Here is a 12411-nt window from a genome sequence, read left to right on the forward strand (position 1 = left end):
GGGAGTTTTTCGATACAAAATTCTCTTACTTTTTTAACATATCATTCTGTGTCATTTTTATATATACCTAATTTTACCTTTTCACTTTATTATTTTTATATGTACGAATTAAGATATTTCATTTTGTAATGTACATATATATGAATAAATAAAATTAAAAAATAATTTGTAGTTCTACGCTAATTTAACTACTTAATATGTTGTTAGAAAAGCAAAAGTGATTTATTATCTTTTATTAATTCTGTTTTTTTTTTTTCAGGCAACTGGCTTTGTGAACCAAGGACACATAATACAATCCCAAACTGGTAAGATTATTTATTTTTTTATTCTTTTTATCATATTCATATTTTTTTATTAAATTATTCTACCCTTGACTATTATTTTTTTTAGATCAATTAACAAAAAACACCTTCCCTAAAAAATTAACGAAGCAGTAATAGTACCAATTTTTAATAATACTCAATTAAGAATAATACTCGAAATTACCGTCCCATGTCGATTCTTTTAGAAATGATTTGAGCTCTTGGTTTATGACCACGTAAAATCCAAGATTGTACCTGTAACTGGAGTTCTGTATAGACTTAGGGGTTTACTTCCTAAACCTATTCTACTTTCAATTTATTATGCTTTGATTCACTCACACTTGATTTATCTATCATGTATTTGGGGTTTTGCAACACAAAAACTGATCTCAGAGATCCAGGTTCTCCAAAACAGAGCTTTGAGGAGTATTTTCGGTCTGCCTTGGGATACACATGTAAAAGATATATACAGGCAAACCAAAATACTTCCCTTTAAAGTCATACCTATGCATGATATCACCAGCACCATACTAAACATTTTAAATTTCTCAGCTCTTACAAATTTAAAACACCCCCTTAATAACGAGATACATAGCCACAATACGCGTAGCTCAAGAAATCTACATATACCGAAATTTAATTCAACGAAGTTTGGAAAAAAGTCTTTGGAGAATATCTCTCGAACTCTCTATAACAAGCTACCAAGTAAAATTAAAGAAAACAAAATTCGTAAAGTGCAAAGCGTGGCCCTTAAGAATTTCTTCCTAAACCTTTTTATAGAAAACAAATATAAAGGTTATTTTTGACTGGATATTAATTTGATGTTTTACTGTTTCTATTTATAAGAAATTGTGTTTGTTTTCCTTCTTTTTGATTGCTTGCTTTTTAATGGTTTGTTTTATTTAAGGTTTCTCTATATCTGATGTTTAATGCTTTTTAGCTAGGATGTATGTTTTTTTTATTTTATAATTGCATATTTGTAGGATAAAATAGTATTTTTCTTGTTTGTTCTTCATACTATGTACTTTTTGGTTAGGATGTATATTGTATATTTTATAATTGTATATTGTAGTATAAATTTATTAGTCTATCATATTATGTATTTTGTTATAATTGTTATACATTAAACTGGTCCATTTCTGGTTGATCTTTAAATGATGTACTTTTTGTATAATTGTTAGATTTTTCTTTTAAGGTAAGATGTTTGTTTGTAGTTAGGATGTATATTTTTAATTGTATAATTGTTACACTTTAAACTGGCATATCTCTATTGAAATTAATCTGATCTGGTTGATCTTCAAATTTCTATTTGTATGAACTGGTTTAAGATTAGCCAGAAATGCGATGTCTCTTGTAACTCTTTATATCATGTACTTTATAAAATTGTTATATTTTCCTCAGTCCCGGAATGAGTTCTAATAACTCCTGGGAGTATAATGTATATGCATTGTATGATTATATTAAATAAAAAAAAAAAAAAAAAAAATGATAAAATTTAGTTTTCAGCATGGTTTTCTGAAGAGGCGCTCTGTATTAACCGATACAGTAAATTTCACCGTTTACATTACTTCCCATGTGGATGACAAAATGCAAGTTGACGTCCTAAATTCAACCCAGATATAGTTATTTGCGAAATTTAACGAATTATCTGAAAATTAAAATAAAAAAAAATAATAAAATAATAAAAATAAACCGAATATTGGAACCTTATATATTGAAGACATGAGCTCTTAATAACCTTGAGGTGAACTTACCATTACTCGATTTCCTTTTTCGGGTGTTTCACCTGACTTAAACGACCTGGTTGGCATGAAATATTTATTTGAAAAGGTATTTTTATACTAAAATATTTCAATCTCTGAACTGGCACCTGAAGCGTAAAACTGATCACCTTACTGATGTAGATATCGGCGCCAAATAGTTCAATCAGCCACTCACCTGTGCGGCTAGGATATTTACTAAATGCCGTCTCAATCGAATGGCTAACAGACGCTTAGTCAAAATGTTTAAAGCAGCGTTTAACAAAAGGGCTGAACGTCACATAGCCTCTGTAATGTTTATACCACAATAATAATTGTTTTATCATTTGATTCATGTTGTTATGTGAAGTTAGGTTAGGTTACAATTGATTTGGTCAAATTAATTATAAAGAAAAAAAATATTTTTACTTAATATCCTTAACTCAACTTAAGATAATTTTTTTTGGTTATATTTTAACCGAACCTTCTTCTTCCTCTAGTGCCTTGCCAGGTCCCCCCGACGTTGGCGATCACTACAGTGAAAGCATATGTATCTGTTCTGCTCTACTTTTATATTTCGCAGCTAGGACGACTGCTAATTGATGTACTCGCCGTAGTGGTTCCTGGGAAAAGATGACCAGAGTGGTTTCCCGTTGCATTCTCTGGTGGATTTTTCTGTCGGGGCTACCTTCCCTTAGTTGGTTGGTTTTGGTTTTGAGGCGCCAAAAACTCGCCTTTCATCCTCTTGTTATCTGTTGTGATCACACCGCTATGAGTGTGATCCCATTGCCCAGGTTTCGCGACGTGGACGCTTACGAGTTGGACTTGTCAGTAGTGATGCCGATGGAATGCAACTGGGCGTTTGCAGCATTTTATAGAATCGCATCCTCCAGCAAGATGTAACTCACTGCAACCCTACTTACAGTTCGGACTCCTATCCTAACCTAACTCGTTTGCTTTTGTTTCGGCCGTTTTCAAAGAACAAGTTTTCAACTAGCTTACCTGTTGAACGTTGAGCTATCTTAATTCGTTCAACGAACAGCCTAGTTTCCCTAATAAATGGCTAATTCAACTATTTGGCGGTGACATAGATACCAATGTACGCCATTAGATGCGGGAATGGAATAATGATAAAGTAGCCATCGAGTAGAAAGCACTCGACTAGGATTCTGGTTCTATTTCACTCGCAAAACTGTGTTCCTTATTCCACCCGGACACGAGGAAAACTCAATTACTCGATTCCGAATGTTAAAAGTTAGTTCGAGTAAAGAAGCAATCACACGATCACAATGGCTGGGAACTTTCTTTTTATCCAAAATACTTTTACTATCCGTCGTATGTGAAACTGTGAAGACATTTCTCTATGGAAAAAAGTCACGGTGCAGATAATTATGTTATTTACAGAATGAAAGAGAATAATGCTCAGTTTAAAATGATATCAAGGTAGAGAAAATATTCCGCTAAGTATCTGGATGGCGGTTGCATCACAAAACTTCACACGTTCATTGATTGGCACCACATATTTATGCGAGTAATATGTCCTTAGATAAAAACTATAACCTTACCATATCCTTGTAAATCCTAATTTACAAAATGTAAGTTAACTTCCCGATTTAAATTATATTTGCAAACAACCGATTTCACCTTTAAAATAATAATAACTTAATAAATCAAATTTTCATTTTCATTCGTTTAGCAACACATTCGCGGAAAGCCAGGGCTGTAAAAATCTATGCATTTGTTGTAAAAAATAGCGCTTCTTTTAAAATCTATATTTCCACGCATACCAAACAGATCCCTCATTCTTCAGTTACCATAATATTGCGTTTAAATTTGTTAATATTTTTGAATTTTAGATAAATCGCAGTATTTTATATGTTATCAAAAATAAGAATCAATAATTGAACGTTGTTATGCAGAAAGCAGCCAGCCATAGAAAAGTTAAACTGAGATAATGGCACCTAAATGAAAAGAGTATATTATCAAATCTACACAACAGTTGGAATGTTTTTGACTTTGACAAATGATAAACAATAATGAATCCAGTAGTTTTTTTAGATTACAAACAAGAATCTTATTATGTATTTGACCAGTTTTAATGATTCATAAAGTACCGGCAGGTTTTTATAGTGCTGTGGGTATTTTTTGCAAATTGAAAAATGCCGTTTTTGTAGTCGACACTATTTTCAGAAGGTGATTATTACAGTTTTTTGTACGAATACTGTCTGGCTGTTTTTAGCAGAACAGAGAATTGACATTACAGTACACGATAACATCAATCAAATCAAATATCTCATTTTTCAAAATTGTAGACTGACTGCTTTCTGCATAACTACGTTTAATTAAAGTTACTTTTTATGGTGTTTAGATTCATGTATCTATAGTATTTATTTCGCAGTTCACTTTAGTTTGAATAGATATTATTTTTCTGTTTTAGCATTTTCTCTTTAGTTTTTCAAATTTCTTAGTAAATATAACAATAACCATAGTTTTTCTTGAGTTTAGTTTATTTGAGTCAAATATGTCAGTATGCATATGCAATGAACAAATTTACCAGGAGGGTATATTATAAGTTGTTTACTGATAGCTGTTAACTGTCAAAACTCGGAATACAACTCGGCTAGGTTACGAAATCGTATAAAGATACGAGTAACATTTCCTTATTCTTCTATATAGTACAAGCTCTTAACGAGTTAAATTGTATTTTGTTAATATGATACTAACTTAATTTAACATAAAATCTTGGATTCTCACCTAATTATTTCGATTATAAACGGTTTTCAACGCTATAAAAATTTGAGCAGATCTGTCATAACGATAACGTGGGCGACGCCATTTTAAATGTGCTTTAAACAGTGGAAATACCCCTAGTTAACTTTAACGACAATTTAAATGAGATATACATTTTTTTTGTGAAAATTAGAGATTGTGAAATAGATTTTTAAACTTAAATGCGATTTAGCGGGACCTATAAGCTAATCAGGATTCACAAGGAGATGGTAAAATACCCTCTCAGGCTCAAAGAGGATAATGTAGAAGTTTTTCGTGACATTTTGTAACTATATTCATTTATTTATTTGACAGTTATTGTCTGCATTACTTTGCGAGCTGTTTAACCCATCACGTAATGCGGACTGTAAAAATAAGTTAGAAATTAATGAATAGAAAGCAGATAGCTGCTAAACTGCCGATATGTACAGAAAAATAGATCCATATTATCCGCATTAGTCGTATTCAACAATTGAATTGCCCTAATAATGGGTGAATTCTGACTAGCGTTTGAACGTAGTTATGCAGAAAGCAGCAAGTCCACAATTTTGGAAAAATGAAATATTGGTGTTTTCGGATGCAGTATGGTCAATTATATGTTTTGCTAAAAACAACCAGACCGCTTTCATACAAACAACGGTAATAACCACCTTCTGAATAGTGTCGATAGCAAAAACGACATTTCTAAATTTGCAGAAAACCCCCACAGCGCTAGAAAAATCTGACGGTACTTTAAAAATCATTTAAACCGGTCAAATACATAATTAGATTCTAGTTGATATTGAATATTGAAAACAACTAATTTATTCATTGTTTATCATTTATCAAGGTCAAAAACACTCCAACTGTTGTGTAGATTTGATTATTCACTCTTTTCTTTCTGTATTTTCTGCATAACAACGTTCATTTGTACGGCTTCTGGGTGTGAAAAACAGTGCATGAGATCTCGCTCTATTATAATTATCGGGAACATACAAACTGGCCTCTTTCAGTATATTTGGATTATATATACTTCGGAAAATCAGCTTTTGAAATGTTTCCCAATGATAAATATATAAACTGCATTCATTACATACTATAGCATTTTTTTATACTATCTCAATAAAAAACTAGACGATCGAAATAATGTACCCCGTACGTACTTATATATAACATATACTTCACTCTGTTCTCACCATCTTCTTCCTGGCAACGCTTCCTGGCTTCTTCCGCATTCTTGCACCGAGTACCTACTGCGCACACTCACACTCACGAATCAGAATACTAAACAAGAAATTGGTCATAAATCTCAACAGAATTCTGGGCAAAAAATCTTGTATCAGATTCACTCCTCCCCCTCTCACAAGTAAGTTCTTCTTCATCGTCTTGCTCAATGCTGTGCCTCGAGGTGTCCTCAGGTCTTCATCGGGTGTATGATACGCTTCCATTCCTCCCGATCCTCGGTCAAGTTTGCAGTCTGAAAATAAAGAACGAAATCATACGATTTTAAAACGCTGTTCTTTCAAAATCGAGTGATTGAAAAATAATATAAATGAACATTCATTATCATCATTCTCTTCCCGCACCTAATGGTGCATAGGACACTGCATTGGTACACCAACCGCAGCGAATCTTGATATTTTTTTTGTTACATGAAGGTAAGATAGTCAGTCTTACGCTTCAGGTACTAGTCCAGGGATAATTTTTATAACATTTTTTAATGTATTTTTTTGCACCACAATAGGCCAGGAGACCCAATAACAGTGGTGAATTACAACACAGAACACCCAGGCTTGGGAAAAATCTATTTAATTTTTTGCGTTCTCACCGGGAATCGAACCCGGAACCTTTCGTGCTTAAGTCAAGTGTCTTAACCACTAAAACCACGGAGGCCGCCTTATAATGATGAAGCCGCCTTTGGAAGTGAACATTAGATGTAAATAAATTAAATTATATTTTGACCGGCAGAATTTGCCTCCTGAAATTATTCAGACTAAACTTAGGTAGGTACATTGGTACTCATAGAAATACGGCATACCAAAGTAAAATAGTTTGCAATAATTTAAAGATGCCATGTTTATTGTGACTTAATTTAAAGATGACATAATTTCCACATTACATGAAAAAGTTGGTAGATTAAAAATCTTTATTTTTCGTTTTTTATTTTTAAATACTGATGCAAATGTATAATTTCTATTGTACGTTTTTGACAAAATTTTAATGTTCACATGTGTGAGGGCAGAATCTAAGAAAAAAAATGGATCAACCTTAGGACGTGTTCTCAGATTTAGCATTCACTCGCAACATTTCAACCAATTTTATAATACAAGTCAAAAGCACTACGTGTCGCTTGCGTCTGCCAAAGTAAACTATAAAATTGTAAATAAATAATTCGATTTTTTTTTAAATATTGCGGTTTACTTCAAATGAATTAATTTTTATATTAATTTAATTTCATTTCATTTCATTTTTTTTTTTTTTTCATTTCATTTTTTTTTTTGCACCACAACAGGCCAGGGGGCCCAATTACAGTGGTGAATTACATTACAGAACAACCAGGCTTGAGAAAAATCACATTTTTTTTAATTTTTGTGTTCTCACCGGGAATCGAACCCGGAACCTTCCGTGCGTGAGTCAAGCGTCTTGACCACTACACCACGGAGGCCGCCGAATAACGGAATTACAAATACACGGTAAGTCATAAATCAAAACGCGTGACGTACTCGTTAGGTACTGGTCAAGTTCGCTGCTTTCCTCCGCTGTGATCCTCAACTAAATAGCTCCCGGCCACCAGTTCCGCGATCATTCCGGGAGTCAGATTCCATAGATTTTGTGTCAATTAAAGTCCATTTTCCCTCTTCCTCTAACGCCTGGTTGCCCATTATAATATCTTCGAGAGAGTTGAATGAACCAGGGTCACCTTGAGATCTCCACATTATGGGCCATCTAGAGTCTGAAATTATGTCTTTGTCTACCCTTTGTTCAAGAGCACACTTAATTGTTCATAGATTAAAGCAACAAATAAAATATAAACTGTTATTTTTTTCACCAATATTTTGAGTTTATAAAATATTTTGTAGACTAAATTTAACCCCCTGGGGTGTTATTAAGATTAATATATAATCGCGTACTTATCAATTTTATATCGATCGATAAGGTGGTGGATAGGATTCCTCATTATTATTATTTTTTTAAAACAGATAATTTTTTGTAATCATTGTTTTAAGTCCACTTACATTCACAGCACATTTCCACATACCTACAATACTCACACACCCATACACATATAACACACACCCTCACATAATATATATTTACTCTCCCTCACTAACATGTACAATAATAACACTGATTCACGAAAACAAGTACTTAGCATAAATATTATTATGTTATAAAAAAATTATCCTCATAATTTAATTGAGATATATTTTATATATATATATTTCTTCCAACATAATGAAACCATTGTATACATTCTATAATGTAATTTGTTTTTATGAAAAAAATAAAATAAAATATAAAAAATTTAAAATTTAATTACAACAGCGATAAACACTTTAGAGAAGACGATGCTGAGTACGAAGGTGTAATCATTTATTCAGATGAATCTCACCCGCATCAACAAAGGTTTCAGTTCTTCTTTACCTTCACGAAAACGAACAGATGGCATGATTGAATGTTACGCAGATGTTGAATGTTACGCAGTGTGTAAAGTGGCCACTTAAATCAGGCAATGACAGGTCGTTGTTTTTGTAAATACCCTTCCATTTTCCTTTTCTTAAATAATCTTCTCTGTTGCATATAAATATTTTTTAAAATGTTTTCACTAACTAATTTACTGGTTTTAAAAAACTACATAGTTACTTACAAAATTATATTGTGAATAATAACTTAATATATAAAATAGTAAAAAATTTATTCCAGGATGACATAGCATCGATGCTAATTATCGTTATTAAAGTAGTGAAATATTTATTTATGCTTTATTAAGTTAGTTCATAACATCTTAAGAAGTAATATAAACTTTTAATAATAGTACATTTTTTTATCAAAACTTCTCAAGAATATATTCTTTTAAAATTAATTTTAAATATATTTATTTATTTATTCATGTTTTTTCTCTTACAAACTATAATTAATAATAAAAATAATGTAACCTCACTGGAGTTACCCGTGCCGTGGAGACTAACAATATACTATTTTTCAATATTTTACATTTGAGAACAAACAAAGAAGACTAACTTAATAAATAGAGATAATTAACCAAATATTCTGACAGGTTTCAACACTACGTATTTATGTTTATAATTAATGTATGTACATCTATATTATTTATATTACAAAATGCACAATGAAAATAACAAAAACCTAACATAAGCTACCGTTTTACTGTAATCGATAAAGTGATTCCTGAAGCTGGCACTGATTACACTATGTTTCCAGTATACCTATTTATACCTGTTTATACATTATACGATCACCTGCACGACGACTGCGCACCGCGCACTGCGCACCATAGTCCTCACGCCGCAGTTTGATGTTTGATGTTTGATGGTTTCATTGTCTTGTCGCATAAAGGGGCCTTTACACAACCACATTATCATTGAGATTTGACGAAATAATGAAATTAATGATAAATAATGATTTATTACTGATTTATTTGCATTTATTGCATGCGTTCTTGATTTTCCAAAAATATTTTGGCCTTGAGGACGCTTTCAAAAAAGTATTTGCTAACATGGGAATCAAGAAAAAAGAGACATATTACTTTTAAAGTAAAAGTATTTATCTTTACATAATTAGATACCTTTTTACAAAAGGTGGAACTTTAAAAAAAAAGTAATCCTACTACATTATTTTAGATGAACAGTGATTTTAAAATTTTGTTACTAATTATTAAAAAGAAACATATTACAACAGAGATAAAGAACAATTTAGAAAAGGAAACATGGAAGTTTAGACATCTACAGGGCTTATGATCTGTTATTGGCTGGTTTAAGTGGCCACTTTACACACTGCGTAACACTCACCATTCTGCCCATATTTGAACATCTACATTCCTTCAATTCTTTCATTTGTTGATGTTTATGAAGTCAAAGAGCTGAAACCTTTATTTATGCAGGTGAGATTCATCTGATTAAATTATTTCACCTACATACTAGGCAACGCCTGAAAATTTCTTTTCAATTTCTATATTTCTCCTTGGGCCAGGTGGATTTATCTACAATATTTTGAGTTTGTCCAAATTTTTGTAGCCAAGGACTGGATACAATTCCCTAGGGAGCTGTGATTGCAACAGAGATGAAGAACAATTTAGAGAAGGAGAAGAAATATTTAAAAAGAGCTGACAAAAAAAATCAGAAAACCCATTGAAATAGTGAAAATCATAACTATTCACAGGACCCATGATAAGTGTTTTTTTAATCAGTAAATATATTTATAAAAATGTTTTTTACAAAAACATTTTTTAATACAAAAAACATTTGACACTTTTTTTTTGTTTATTTATGCAAGTTGCGACGAAGACAAACCATTCCTAACAAAACTCTTTTTTTATGTAACTCGTTACCAAAGCTACGACATTATTAATGTTTTCCACTTAATTATTGATTTATGATTATATAATCGGGCCAGGAAGCCCAATCACATTGGTGAATTACAGTACAGAAAACCCAGGCTTGAGAAAAATCACTTTTTTGTGTTCTCACTGGGAATTGAACCTTACCACCTTTAGGTGCGGAAAGGGAATGATGATGATGAAAGTAAGGATAAATATTAGTTTCTATCAGTGTTGCCAATTCAGCGACTTTGTCGCTAGATTAAGTTTTTTTTTAAGCGAGCTGTCAATAGTTAAAGTAAAAATGGAATCACTTGTGATGAAGAAATTTTTCTCCCTAAAATACAGAAAGGAATGGGAAGACAAACATTTCAAGTTTATTCCATTAAAATTAAATATTTTTGTCACTAATATGACATGTAATTACTTATAACAATATGATATTGTGTGACATTACTTACTTTTAACAAAAACAACTTTTGTTTTATTTTACACTGGTATTAAAACATATTATGTATTTATAACTTTTTGATAATGCACAAGGCTATGGAGACGCTCTTTCACTATTTTGCATAATAATAGCGTTCCGTATTTTTTTTTAAATTGGAAAAACAATTTTTTAAAATTTATTTTTTTATTTATAAATTTCAAAAAAGGTACCGTTTTTTTTTAAATTCTATACATATCTACACCCATCTAGTAAATGTTATCACTGTAACTCTCCAAACGAACTCTTGTGCCTTGAGAGTGGCTTACACTGTTGTAGTAGTTGTTTATTTATAAGAGTTTATATAATTTTAAATACGAGTACATAAAAAAAAAAAATTAGGATATATTAAAAAAAAACCGAAAACAATAATACATTCATACTAATTAAAATTTAATGTAGTTTTTACACGTGTTCAAAAAATTTCTTTAGATTTACTTTGAATTTATTTATTGATATATTATTTTTGATAGTTTTTAATTGATTGGGAAGATTATTATAATTTTTTACACCTTTAAAGACAAAGCTATTTTGACCATGACTAGGGTGGAATTTAGGAATTTTAATATTATGTTGGTATCTGAGTGACTTATTCATCTCAAATTCTTTTATTTTTTATAATATAGGGTCTGTTTTTTTTTAATTTAGAGTTATTTATCATAATTAAATATTTTTCTTATTAATATTAAGGTAATAATCATTTACTACTCAATATTTTTTTATCAGTAGCACCGAAAATATTTTTTTTATCGAATTTCCTTTACTTATGACATTACCAACTTTAATCTGTTTAATTTCTATTAAATAAAAACCCAAACATATTTATTTTTTAATTACTAAAACTGCCGCCAAAAAACCTTGCCCCCTCCCCTCCTATCACCAATCCCCCTCCCTGCCTTCGCCACCGCCCCTCCGTCATACATCTTAAGATTTAGCGACTTCTAGCGACTTTTGAACCTCTGTTTAGCGACATTTGCTCGTGACGAGTCGGCAACTCTGGTTTATATACTAATTGTAATATAAGTTAACTTGAGAAATAAATAAAAAAAAACGTCATCTTCTGTACCTACATAATACATTTGAAAAGGTATTTTTTAAAATTGAACTCTGGTGTAGACGCACTATAACAATGGTAAACTCTTCCCACAGCTAGTCTTCACAACGGGAAATGGTAAAACGGTTTAATTATCGCGCTAATAAGCAGGTGCATCAAATTGCAATAGGGAACTAATTAGGTACTAAATCAAATCATTCTTTATTGTATTGTGTACCTACAGTACCTAGCGTAGTGGAGCCTAACTAGAAAACAAGCGTAATTAATTCGTTCATAGTAAATAAGACACATTTCACGCTGTGAAGTTCCAGAATCGATTCCCATTTGGCCCATTTCGTTCGTATCGTCCAAATCCACGGAAGCAATGGGATCTTTTTATGATTTTTTTATTTTTCAACAAGTAAAAAATTACGACTGCAATGGTACTTTTTTATATTTTCTGAGATATGTTATTATTTTGGCTGTGATTTAATATCTTATTTTATTTAAAATTTGATTTGGGGTGCTCGTATCAAATTTTTTTT

General features: G+C 31.4%; 1 protein-coding gene across 1 annotated transcript in view; it reads left to right on the top strand.

Annotated features, from left to right (window-relative positions):
- The first annotated feature begins 259 nt into the window (after positions 1 to 259).
- The window catches only part of cyr (cypher), an 84394-nt gene continuing 72242 nt past the window's right edge, over positions 260 to 12411 (top strand). Inside the window, exon 1 of the mRNA XM_088241095.1 lies at positions 260 to 305. The gene's annotated coding sequence lies outside the window, so the exon portion shown is untranslated. The remainder of the gene's footprint in view (positions 306 to 12411) is intronic.

The sequence above is a fragment of the Micrasema longulum genome, unplaced genomic scaffold (genome assembly GCF_059751315.1).
Source record: "Micrasema longulum isolate JH-2025_06_02 unplaced genomic scaffold, ASM5975131v1 h1tg002747l, whole genome shotgun sequence".
NCBI lineage: Eukaryota > Metazoa > Arthropoda > Insecta > Trichoptera > Brachycentridae > Micrasema > Micrasema longulum.